At 39.5% G+C, this 13,600-nt stretch overlaps 1 protein-coding gene and 1 long non-coding RNA gene across 3 annotated transcripts in view; one reads left to right on the top strand and one right to left on the bottom strand.

Annotated features, from left to right (window-relative positions):
- The window catches only part of LOC102023750, a 51,945-nt gene extending 44,946 nt beyond the window's left edge, over positions 1-6,999 (top strand). Inside the window, exons 5-6 of one of the 2 annotated variants that reach the window (XR_001232361.1) lie at positions 637-702; positions 6,574-6,999. This is a non-coding gene — a long non-coding RNA (uncharacterized LOC102023750). The remainder of the gene's footprint in view (positions 1-636; positions 703-6,573) is intronic. The other variant, XR_001232364.1, reaches the window with a different exon arrangement.
- The window catches only part of Slc16a2 (solute carrier family 16, member 2 (thyroid hormone transporter)), a 149,915-nt gene that overhangs the window by 39,149 nt on the left and 97,166 nt on the right, over positions 1-13,600 (bottom strand). The window lies entirely within an intron of this gene.

Below are 13,600 nucleotides of genomic sequence, written 5' to 3'. Positions count from 1 at the left end.
AAACATGTGGCTTCTCCAGTGATATCCAACCACCAAAGAAGAAATATCCTGAGTCATGTATTTTGGTCAGATGGCCAATTTTCTAAGCTCTGCCTTCAGAAAACATCAGGGCCTTTCCAGAGTTAAAATAAGAAACAAATGTAGACATAATAAGCCCATTTAAAACCTGAAACAGCAACTGGAGGCAGTTTGGGCAGCTGCTTGCAGCAGTTATCCCAAGAGGACAGGTGGTCACTCTGTCTCTAAAAGCAGCTCTTCCCACAATTGTAGTTTGGCATTAGGAAGTAAACCCAGGATGATCTTCCTGGGACAGGTTAATAGAAAATCAATCCAGGGAAAACTGGAAGCTAGGATCAATATGACTTTGATCCTCAGAGCTGAGCCAAGCATGAACATTGATTCCACAGTTAGGAGCCTGATGCTATGACTCCACAAAGCATCAAAGCTCAGAGGAAATCTCAAGGGATCATTAAGGCTATCTGTGTTTTAACCTCAGGAATCCGCTAATAATCCCTAACATTCCTGAATTCCATGTCAGATCAGAGGAATGGAGGTAGGGGAAAAGTGGGCAAAGGGATGGGAAAATATGAGCAAGTCTTATTTTTCAATCTAAAATACATTTCCCTTTTTGTTAAGGGTTTTCTAAGGAAGATGGGGAAAATGAAGGAAAAGAGAAGAGAAAGGAATCAAAAATTGCTTCTGGTGAGAGGATGTTACAGTGGTTGGTAACCTGCTTCCCAGCTGGGAAATTACTTTAAGCTTCAGCTTGACCATCCTAGAGCCAGACTAGGACCTTTACCATTACCAGGGGGATTCTGAGATAGTCTTGTCTTTCTACATTTCTATAATGTTAAGGGTAAAGGTTTTGGTGTCAGACAGACATGGTTTGGTGTTTATTTGCTTTTGGTGCTGGGTACTGAACTGAAGGCCTGTGCATGTTAAGCATGTGCTCTACCACAGAGTTACTTCCACAGCTCAGGCATAGGTTTAAGAACAAAATCTACTTGCATACTATTTGACTTTGAGAAACTTACTGCACATCCCTAAGTGTTAATTTCCTTATCTGGAAAATGCACCTATAAAAATACCAACTGAATAGTTTTTTTTCTTATTTTATGAAAAGATAAAACAAAATTTTATAACAAAATAAGGGAATAACAATAGTTAATACATGTATCATAATCTTAAAAGTAGTTACTCTGAGTACAAAACACAGACAAAAAACCCTCAAAAATAAGAAACATAGTAGTATGAAACTTCCTTTTCAATGAAATAAAAGAAACTAGTAGTGCACTGAAACAAATTAGCATATATATTAAAATATTTTATATTATATATATTATAAATGGAATAAATAATTAGGGGAATTGTTGGAAGTCCCCACCTCTATTTATCTATATTCTATTTTTTTCTCTTTCTCTGTCTCTGTCTCTCTTTCATATATAGGTATATTAGTTTCCCATATGTATCTTGCTACATTGCTGAATTTGGTTATTAATTCCAGGAGTCTTTTGGTGGAATCTTTGACTCTTTTAAGTATAGAATCATGTCATTTTTGTACATGCTTGCAGTACATAATATTGAAATTCCTATGTGGAGTTGGCCCATGTACAAAATAGATCCCAGTTCCTTTTTGAATCACTTATTCCTTCCTTTCCTCACTCTCCCTCTATCTTTCAACCCACTTCCCCTTTTTGAATGATCAATCTCCCTACTTTCTACTATTTATCTTTAATTTTGTTTCTTATTTTTACTGTTTTCCGCATATGAGAAAAAGCATGTGATATTTAAGCTTGTATGTCTGATTTATTTCACTTAACATTATGGGCTTAATGTGAACCTATTTTTCTACAAATGACTCAAATTTATCTTTCTTTATGGCAGTGTATTATTCTATTGTGCACAAATACCACATATTCTTCATCCATTCATCTGTTGATGGACATATGTGTTAATTCCAAGATTTAGCTATTATGAATTATGCTGCTATAACAGGGTTATCCATATATCACTGTCACACGATGTTTTTCACTCTTTCTGGAAGATACCTAGAAGAGGAACAGTTGAGTCAAATGCAATTTTTAGTTTTCTGGGGAATCTCCACTTCTGATTTCCATGGTCGTTGTACTAGTTTGTATTCCCACAGACAGTATAGAAGTTTCTTTTTCCCTGTACCATTTCAATCATTTTCTATTGTTTGATTTCTTGATGATAGCCATTCTTTCTAGGACAAGATGGAATATCAGCACTGTTTTAATTTGCATTTCTTTAATGACCAGTGATGTTGAGCATTTCTACATGTATTCATTGGCCATTGTACTTCTTCTGTGAAGTGTTTATTCATTTCTATTGCTAAATTTTTTGACTGGGTCTTTTTGAGGGGAATAATTTTTAAGAATTCTTTTAAATTCTAGATAATGAGTTTTCTGTCTGAAGAATCACTGGCAAATATTTTTCCCTTCCATATGTTGTCTTTTCACTTGATTGCTTGTTTCTTTTGTTGTGCAGAATATTCTAATTTAATATGGTCCCATTTCTTAACTCTTGAATCCATGTCCTGTGGAACTGGGGTTCTGTTCAGAAAGGCCTTGTCTATGACTTCAAGAGTTTTACCTATTTTGTTTTCTAGTAGGTTACATCTTTCTGCTTTAACATTTAGTTGTTTGGTACATTTTAATTTTAATTTAGTAAATGGTAAGAGATATGGGCCTAGATTCAATCTTCTGCCTATAGATAGCCAGTTTCCCCAGCACCATTTATTAAAGTGGCTATCTTTCTTCCAGTATGTATTTTTGTCCCCTTTGTAAAGAGCACATAGTTGAAAGTACAAAGGCACCTCATTTCACGAACGCTTTTGTTTGCAAACAATTTGATTCACAAACAGAAGTGTTTTGCAAACTATTTTTATGTTTCCAAACTCTGCATCAGGGGGCAAACATGACCATAGCCATCTTTCCCACATAAACACAAATGTGGCCATCCTTTCTAAACTTGTAGAACAAATTAAGTTTGTGAACTAAAGTACCACTGTATATGGGATTATTTTTGCATCCTCTCTTATGTTCTATTGACTCTCATGTCTGTTTTTGAACCAGTAGCATGTTATTCTCTTTTTCTAATGTGAGCATTCACAGCTGTAAAATTTCTCTTATAGTGCTGCTTTCATTGTGCCCCATAAGTTCTGGTATGTTGTACTAGCATTATCATTTAATTCTTGGAACTACCTCAGTTCTTTAATTTCCCCCTGTGAGCCATTGATTATTTGTGAATATGTTGTTTAAATCTTCCATGATGAATGTATTCCTTATGTGGTACAAACATGTACTAATAAAAATATGTATTGTATAATTTTCATACATTTGTGTAGTTTTTCAATTTCTTTGACTTGATTTCTAGTTTCATTGCACTGTGATCTGATAGTATAATTGGTAAAATTTTGATTGTTTTGCATTTACTTAGGCAAGCAATATTAGCTAGTATGTTGTCTATTTTGGAGAAAGTATCATGTGCTGCTAAAAAGAATGCATATTCTGTTGTTGGGTGGAACACTGTATATTTCTATATTAAGTCATTTTTTTCAAATGTTTGGTTCAACTCTGATATTTCTTTGCTGGATTTTTATTTAGGTAATATGCCTATTTGTGACAGTGGGATATTGAGATCCCCATTATAATTGTATTGATGTTTATCTGAAGTTTTATGTTTATTGGTGTTTGTTTTATAAGGTTGAGTGCCCTGTGGTTTGGTCTACATATGTTTATAATTGTTATCTCTTCCTGTTGAATAGTTCTATTAACCAACATGTAATGTCTTTCTTTGTTTCTTTTGGTCAGCTTTGGCTTGAAGTCCACTTTGTCAGAAAATTGAACAGCTGTTCCTGCTTGTTTGTGGTTTCCCATTGCATGGAATACTGTTTTCCATCCTTTGATGTTTAGTGCATGAGTATCTTTGTGTTCAATGTTTCTTGTGTACAGTATAACTTTGGATTTTGTTTCTTGATCCATTCTGCTAACTTGTGTCTTTGGATTGACAAATTGAGTCCCTTTATATTTGGATGTAAAATTGATATGTACTGACTAATTCCTTTCACTGTATTACTTTTCTGTTGCTGTTTTGTTTTCTTTCACTTCTACTTAATCGCATTCATTTTATTGGAACTTTTGACATTGTTAACTTCACTGTCTCCTAGGATATCCTTGAGAATTTTTTGGAGTGTTGGTTTGGTGGTCATGAATTTTTTTTTTTTTTTTTTTTTTTTTTTTGGTGGTGGTGTTGGGGATTGAACCCAGGGCTTAATGCATGCAAGACAAGAGCTCTAACACTTAGCCACATCCCCAGCCCCAGTCATGATTTTTTGTAGGTTCTCTTTGTCATGGAAATATCGTATTTTTGTATTAATTTTGAAGGACATAACAGTCTGGGCTGGAAGCTGTTTTTGTTTAGAGCTTGAAAATCTTCATTTCAAGCTCTCCCTGCTTTAAGTTTTGTGGTGGAAGTCTGTTACAATTTGGATGGGTTTTCCCTTATAGGTGCATCATTACTTTTTTTTAAGATTATGTTCTTGTGCTGAATTTATTTCTGTTATTTTAATTATTATGTACTATGTAGTGAAAGTTTTCTGATATTACTTCAGTAAACAGTTTTTTTATGCCTTTTCTGCTATCTTTTGATTTTTAAAATTCCAATCATTCTTATATGTATTAGTCTTCTTTGATTCATCTAATAGATGTTGGAAAAAATTTTTATTTTTGCTTGTTGATTTTAAGGTATCTCTCATTAAATGATAGCTGGCCACAGCCCTGTCTTCTATACCTGACACTGTCTTCACACTGGTTGCTTCTGCTGCACATATATTCAATCACATTTTTAACCTCCTGGATTTCTGATTGGAACTTTTCCACAGACTCCCATTCTTTTCTGTGCTGGACATTCATATTTTGGATCTCTTTCTTTAGCTCCATTAGATTTTTATTAATGTCTTCTCCAGATCTGCTGATCATTTTTTCCATTAGGACTATCATCTGATTAGTTATACTTTCTTGAAATTCACCAAGCACCTTATTGATATCCTTTCAGGTGTTTATGCTATATGGCTTATTATTTCCTCCCCCTTGATGCCCCCTGAACTGATTTTGGGGGAGTTGGGAGTTTGAGGGGCCTTTTGTTGCCTTATCTTTTCATGTTTCTATTTTTTGTTTGTTATGTGTGCGGCCTTTGTGGTTTCTTTAGCCCAGTGCCCAATTCTTCAGGAGGGAGCCACAGCATTGTTTATGATCACCAGGCAACCCAGATATTTCTGTACAGAAAAAAGCAATGGACAGGAACAACTATGTCATCTTGCATATAGTAGTAAAGTCAGCAACAAGAATAACATCAAATATCAACTGGTTACTGACAAATTCTAAGAAATCATGAACTGCCCTTAACCAGAGCAAAGAGGTCCATGATTTTAGTGAAGACACTTAGGCCACCCAGATATTGCCTACAGTAATTTGTACCAATAATTTCTGCTGGATGTAGGCAGTGGTGCAAGATATCAAACATATCACTGGACTAAATGCCATCTCCTTCACATCCTCCCCCTCTAAAGATTACACCCACAAACCCTGGCCTCCCACCACAAAATATATATAGGCTCTGTGATCTTGCTACCCTCAGTCCAAGCTTCCCAGGCTATTCCAGGAGACCCCCGTTTAGCTCTCACCTTCTCCACGCCTGTCTCCCAAGGCTGTCTCTCACCCAGTGTATGTCATAGGATAATACTTCAGTCCTAGAATGAAACTCTCCTCCTGGGTATTGGTCTCATCCTCAATGAGGTCATTCTTTGGGTTATCACTTCTGCCACCCTGTGCTGTGGAGAACCTAGAAGAGTTGACTAGGATTTTGTAGACTGCTCTCCTCCTCTCCCATATGGGTCATTTGACGCCAGGGCCAGCAGCAGTGGCAGGGAGGCAGGGTGCACAAGGCCGCTCTCCTCTTGTTTCCTGCATGGATCACTTGAGGCCTATGCCAGTGGCAGCACCATGGGGTGTCAGGTGCACATAGTCTCTCTCCTTCTTTCTCCTGCATGGGTCGTGCGAGGCCTGGACTGGCAGCAAGGGTGGGGTGATTGGGCATCTTTCTTCCTGTCTCTTGTGTGGGTCACATGAGTCCTGGGTCCACAGCAGCAGCAGCAGCAGCTAAATGCTTGTTTTATGAAGACTAAGAAATCTAAGAGATCTGGCATATAAAAATTAAATACTTTCTTGGGCAAGCAGATGTGAATAGTCACTCCTCAGACAGCTATTGCAGGGGAATCCATTTGTCCCATGCATACACCCTCCTTTAGCTAGCCCAGGTTTGTTGAATGGTTGTTATGCAACAAGATATCAGTCAGGGTTTATACCTAGGTGTCTCTCCAAAGCCTCCTGTGCTCATAGGAGGGGCTTTTGAAAAGTGATTTGATCATAAGGACATTATAATTGACTTGCTGTTGAGGGACGGGGTCTGGTTGGAAGAGCTAGATCACTGGGGGCATGACCTGGAAGACTATATCTCCCTTCTTAGCTCCTGCCTTCACTCTCTGCTTCCCAGGTTCCACAGAGTGATCAGTTTTCTCCCACCAGAGGCTTCCACCATGTCTTCCTGCCTTGGAACTGGCCAACAGTGGACTGAAATGTAAGCCAAAATAAACCTCTACTCCTATAAATTGTGCATGTTAGTTATTATGTCCCAGCAACAAGGAAAGTGACTACAACAGTGTGTAGAAGTTAATGATTGCTTTAAGTAACACATCATAGGCTCTAGGGCACCCCAAAACCTGAAGTATAGCAGCAGGATGCCTAATCACTAGTAATAAAGAGGCAGGCCTTCTATAAGGCAAACACGAAGTGAAGTGTGGGTATAGACTGACCACTGCCTGCTTGTCTGAGAAATACTTCTGCAGTAAGCGGGGTGGCTAGTAGAGCAGGACAAAAGATAAGGTCCAAATTTCTAATCTTTTTCTCCAATTTAGTTTGCCAGAAGCAAATCATCAAAATGGCAGAATGGGTGCTTGACAACAGTGCTGAGCAAGCCAGGGTCCATAAACTCAAGATAAACCTCTTGGTAGCAATGAAGAAGGTCCCAACATCTTTGTCTTTTCATGTCAATCCCATTTCTCCTTTGAAAAGTCCTAAAATCTTTTTCCAGAACTTATGTCATTAGATCCTGATAGCAAATATATAAGACACATAGGCCAGCAAAAGTGTCCAAGTAGTAGTGGTAAAAGTTAGCATGTACATAGCACTTATTATGTGACAGACACCGTGTGAAAAAATTCTTTACATATATTAGTTATGTTATCTCATTTAATTTTCACAGCTTCATGAGGTAGATAATAGTATTTTATTTATTGCCTTCGAGTAAAGAGACTAAGGGAGATTTTATGAATACCTGTTATGGTTTGTATCTTAAATATCTCCCAAAGACCAATATGTTGGAAGCTTGGTCCCCATGGCAGTGTTAGTGGTAGGAGGTAGAACCTTTAAGAGTGGGACCTAGTGGGAGTTCTGTAGGTCACTGGGAGCATATTCTTGAATGGGATGGTGGGACCCCAGCCTCTTCTTCATTCTCTCTCTCTTTCACTTCCTGGCTATGAGGGAAGTAGTCTTGTATTACCACATACTCCCCACCACAATGTGCTGCCTTACCACAGGTGCAAAAGCAATGGGACCAGTAGATCATGGACTTCAAAACTTTCAGCCTAAATAAAACTTTTCTTATTATAAATTTATTATCTCAGATACTTGTTATTGTAATGGAAAGCTGAGTAACATTAGACTAGGTCATGCAACTAGTAAGTGAAAGAGATGGGCCTCCTTCCTTCTATCTCTCTTTCCCAGTTGCATTATCGATGGTATTTCTTCCCATCCATGAGTACTAAGCTTTAGTAACCCTATGATCACCACCACCTTGGAATGGCAGGGAACACTCAAACGTGCCATCTTCCAGCGAAGTCAGAGTTTAATCTTCATTATTCATGTTACCTGCTCTGTAGATGAGGTAACCCAGGTGCCAAGAATACAAATAGCTTACCCAGGCTCCCTGCTGTACTAGCGGCAGAGAAATTCTTCTTAAGTCTCAAGTCTGGACTTGTTTCACTTGAATATCTATGAATGTGCTCACAGGGCAGCAAAGAAAGCAAAGGTTCTAAAGAAAATCAGACCAAAAGAAATCCAGGCTACCCCAAGTCTCCTTTTAATTTGGTCTGTGGAAACTTTCTGGAATTGACACAAAAATGAGGTGTCTGAAGAGAAGGTCAGGGCCCTGCAGAGGTAGAACAAAAGAGGTTTGAAAAATCATATAATTTGGGTAAGAGTAGAGGGAAGTTAATGTCACAGTCTTACAAGCTTGGAATGTCTTTCTGTAGAGGCATTGTTTGGGCTCAAGGAGGTAGGTGAGGGCAGAAACACAGGCATAGTTGTAAATATTTCCGTCCTGGTCCATAGCCATGAAGCTAACACCCAGATTTGGTCCTGGTGCTCAGAGCTCTAGTGGCTATGGTGTTCTTTTGGCTCTGGAACAGTGCTAGCCAAAAGATTTGGCTAGTCCAAGAAGAGCTAGCAAACATGAAAGCTTGTTCAGTGATCCCAAATGTCAGCCTATGTACCATGCTTTGGTGGCTGCATCTGCATCACCAGCATAATTCTCGGGCACTACCGTATTTGAGAAGTACTGGACTAGATCAACTAGCATTCTCTGTTGTCAGGGTTCTTTGTGGGGACTGTGGAGACCAGAAGGAGGAGGCAGAAGGACCATTTGACTGGAGCTCTCATTCAGAGAAGGGCTGCAGTGTGTACCCTATTCATCCTGTGATTATCATGTGAATGGCATATATTGCATTGTATTTCTGTTATGTCTGTTAGAATGTTTGATTGCTCAAGGAAACTATTTCAAAAGTACCACATCTGGTGCTTTATTTTGGCATTTGTTCACTTTAAAATATCCAGAAAGCCTTATGAAATGCATGTCTGCTAAACCTTTCTCTGACTCTTAAGCATAGAAAGCTGTGAATGACAGCATCAGGGAACAGACTTGGAACTTTAGGTACTGAAGACTCTATAAAAAACTCAAGTTGGAAAGTAAAAACAGATGACTGTGGTTGAATTAGTTCATTTTTATGTTGCAAATAACACAATACCACAGCCCAGATAAGTTTTAAAGAAAAGAGCTTTATTTTGGCTTATGGTTCTAGAGGTTCCAAATTCAAGATGGTGGGCCTGTTTTGGGGTCTCCAGTGATGGTATTCTTGCTGGGAGTGTCCTGAGGCAGTACAGTACAAGGCATCACGTGGCGAGAGACAAGGACTGTGTCAGTGCTTGTGTGTCTTCTCTGGTCTGTCTGTGTCTCTGTCCCTGTCTGTGTCTCTGTCTCTCTCTCTGTCTCTCTGTCTCTTTCTCCTAATAAAGCCATCAGTATTCATTCATAGAGAATCCACCCAGATGACTTTATCTTATTCTAAATACCTCCTAAAGGCCTCATTTCTAAACACCATAGTTAGATTAAGATTCTACATCCTTAACACCTCGCAATGGGGGTTAAATCTCAACACATAAAACTCTGGGGAACACACTGTACAGTTGTATCCAAACTATAGATATGTATAGAGAAAGGTGTGCAGGCAAGATTGGAAGCTGCTGCTGACAAGACGTGTATCTGAGCTTTTTGTTGATTTTTAAATTTTTTTAGTGCGTGTTAATGTTACGTGATAATTCACAATAGCTAAGCTCTGCAAATAGCCTAGATGTCCTTCAACAGATAAATGGATAAAGCAAATGTGATATATATACAGAAGAATATTATTCTGCCATAAAGAAGAGTGAAATCATGTTGATTTTGCAGAAAAACGGGTGGAACTAGAAACCATCATATTGCATGAAATTACCCAGACACAGCAAGTTAAACACCACATGATTTCTCTTATGTGAGAAATCCAAAAAATACACAAAATAAAGGAGAGAGGACAAAGAAAACAGGAAGTAGACTTCTGGAGATGGGGAAGGGGACAAGTGGGAGTGTGGAGGAAAGGTAGAGGGGTTAATGGGGTTGCAATTGATTAAGATATGTTAAATGCATATACTAACTTCCACAAATAAACCCCTATGGAAAGCAAGGGGGAACCTGCTCTGAGGACATACCATGGGAGCAGAAACAAGACTGAATTGCACTGATAAGAGTTTGGAATAAGGTCACTTAATGATCTTGTAGAACAAACTCCTTATCTCACATGCGCAGATACCAAGGTCCAGAGAGACAAAAATAAATCATCTCAAATCACCAATGTGTTTGTACCAGAGCTTATAGTAACATCATATTTGCCTACTACACAAAAAATTAAAATATTAAAATGAGACAAGACTCTGGAGGAGGGACAGGGAAAGAGCTGAGAAAAACTGCAAGGTTTCAAGACTGTACCTACATTGCAGATGGCACTGAGCACAAGACCTCCAACATGCTTCCTGAACCCTTTTTGTTCTTTAGAAGGTACACAGGATTTGGGGAACTCTTTTAAGAGAGCTTCTGAGGCCCTGCCCTCAGGCTTGAGACTTGAGCATTTAGAAGACCCCAAGAGCCCTTCAGTAAGGCAGTGGCTGGTCTGGTGACTGGTGCCCACGTGGTAAGTTTGGTGAAAGAGCAAACATCAGTAAATGCCAACCTGCCCGGCTCCCACTGCAGCCTGCTGCACTCTACATGGGTGGCATTCCCCAGGCGCCAGGGTAGGAGTGGGGGTGAACAAACCAGAAAGCACCAAAATGAACAGGAGCAGAAGTTGTGTGTTGAGACATGTGCTCTTCCGAGGGGGTGGCCTCCATGCCCAGACAAACTCCTTCAGAAATAAATACTTTATATAAAAGACTAATTATGGGTTTGAGTTTGGGGTTTAGTTGAAAAGAATATGGCTCTGCTCAGTATGAGTTTTTGCAAACAGGTTGCAGAAAGGAACAAATAAGATGCAGGGTGAGATGGCAGGATGGAAAGAGGGTATGTCCAGTATTCCCACAGAGATGTCCTCTAGCTAGGGAGATACAGTTTTACAAAATTGGATTTCCTGCAGAGTGAAACCAAATGGATCTGGAGCAAAGGTGGGACCTGCTGGAGAATAACAGCATCCAGTTCTTGTCCCTCGCACTGTCCACACAGGGTCTACAGCTACGCCCTGTCCAATATCCTCTCTCAATTGGTTTGTGCTGCTGTCAGTAGCCACCACTGAAAAGGGTTCTCATCAGCAGGACTGGAAATAGTAGCCCACACTATCTTCCTCCAACCCTAAGCTGTTTTTCTTTCTGCATTGCCTGCCAAGCCAAAGTGAATTATACTTCAAACAGGGCACAAGTAGAGAGCAGGAAAGTTCTATGCACTGCTCCGGCCTGTCTAGTTAGAGTTGGTCTAGAGAATAGTACTGCAGTTGAGTGCCTAGCTGAAGCTCGACACAAACTGAATGTAAAAGCTAATTTCATTGGCTACCTACTATGTTTCTTTGGGAAAGTAATTTAATTCCTTGTAATTCATTTTCCTGTGGTGCAAAATAGGAGAAATAAGCACATTACAAGATTATTGTAAGGACTATATAAAACAATGTATATGAAGAAAAAGGAATAATGTCATATTAAAAGGAAGAATATGACATTTACCATCCATGCCCATTTGAAAGGGAATTTAAACTTTAAGTTAGAATGCAACAGCAGTCATAAATGGGGACATTCAGTCACCCTATTTATCTTATCCAGTCACCCTATTAAAATTTACCTGCATTAAGAAATGGCCCCTTTTCTCTAGAAATTTTGTCAATTTGTGAAACAAAGTAAATAGAATTCAAGGGGAAGGCTGAGAATTACATGGAAGTTGATAATTGTCTCTGAGATTCCCTGGAAATTGTGCTTTTATTGCAGAATATAACCTTGAAATAAGCACAGTTTTAAATTACTAATAACAGTAAAATGGGGGTTTCCAGTTTTTTGTTTGGTAGAACAAGAGCACGGGTACTGTGTTCTCTGTGCCTCAGTTCCCCCAGCTCTGGAAAGAAGAGGGTGGATGTTCCCTACTTCAGCTTTCTCTCACATGTAAGGTCTGGCAGGGGTAGGGGTTGGCATAGGATGAGAGAAGAAGGATGGAACCCCAGGGCCCAGAGGTCTGGAGACCCCCCTGAATCATGGTTTTACATGGGCACAGGGGCCTCCTCAGGGCCAACAGCAAAGAGGGAGCGCTCCAGAATGGATGAGGTACGCTAGGGGCTGGACTCTTCTCCAAGAAAATATAACAGCTCTATTTCAGTATTTACAAACCAGCCTGAAAAATAAGAAGACTAACAAGCTAAATAATGAGACTGATCTGGCAGCTAAAAGAAGGCATTTCCTTAGTTTGTCCTATGATAACTTTCAAGGTCAAGGGAAGCTAAATTACAGACACAGATTTGAGGATGTAAACATTTTGGCCCTCGAAAGAAGGAGAAATTTTGTATGTATGTATATACAGGATAGTTAACATAGTTGTTCTACTGTCTTCTATTTCTATGCTGAAAGAAACTGTCAGTGAGTCCTTGGTTGATCAATGTTGCATGTCTCTATCTGTTTTCATGAGAAACCACTTTGAAGATATCAGTATGTAATACAGCAGGCATTGTTAATTTCCTACCACTTTGTTTGTAACTCTGTATTGTCTGTACTGTTCTTTTGCTATTCTGTAAAGGGTTGTCTGTCTGTTAATGTTTTCCTCCTTTTATTTTTAAAATTAAAAAAAAAAACATTTTGGCCCTCTGTATCAGCGGGTTTTAAAAGGACAGAAAGCATTTTTCAGAACCATTGCACTTCTGCCATGTTTTAAGGCCCCCAAAGCCCAAATTCACATTAGCATAGTCAGAATGAGAAAGGGTGCCTACTTCAAATGCAACTTCTGGGTCTGGAGACAAAGCTCAGCGGTAGAATGCTTGCCTATAGAGGTTACCTATGATAGGGTCACCTATGCAAGGCCCTGGCTTCAATACCTAGCACTGAAGGGAAAAAAATAGCAACTTCTGCTTGGAAAAACCAATGAAGCCTCAACAGTGAGCTCTGGGGTTCTCATCCACTACTTGGAGAACCCTTTGTCTAAAGAAAAGGAGCCATATCTCTTCATTAAGTCATAGAAGGTGCCCAATTCTTGCTGACATGACAAAAAGTAGCCGGTAGGCATCCACATCCTCAGTCTGCCTTGTCTGGCCTGAGGAAGAGAGACCAAATCCCTCTAAGGCTCCCTTCCTCTGACCAGCCAAACTGGCTCCTCCAGAAATGGGTTCACCCGGGACAATGTGAGAAGAACAGAACTGTCCCCGAACCTCTGAGATGCACTTTTGTGCACGCTCATTGACTCCTGGCTTTAGCCTGGGAAGAAACCTGGGTATCAGTGGCCTCCCTAGATGGGCTACATCCTCTGAGAAGGTGAGTGTTTTCTGTCTTTTGTTCAGGGTTCAGTTCACAGTAACTCATTCACTATTTGTGAAGTGAATGGGATTTGGTGGTTTCTGGGTGAGGTAGTGAAATCCTGGTATCAGATAAGCTTGCGACTTCCCTTCCCTTCCCTTCCCTTCCCTTCCCTTCCCTTCCCT

This window comes from Chinchilla lanigera, unplaced genomic scaffold (genome assembly GCF_000276665.1).
Source record: "Chinchilla lanigera isolate Chin_1 unplaced genomic scaffold, ChiLan1.0 scaffold00161, whole genome shotgun sequence".
NCBI lineage: Eukaryota > Metazoa > Chordata > Mammalia > Rodentia > Chinchillidae > Chinchilla > Chinchilla lanigera.
This window is presented reverse-complemented; position numbering and strand designations above follow the sequence as displayed.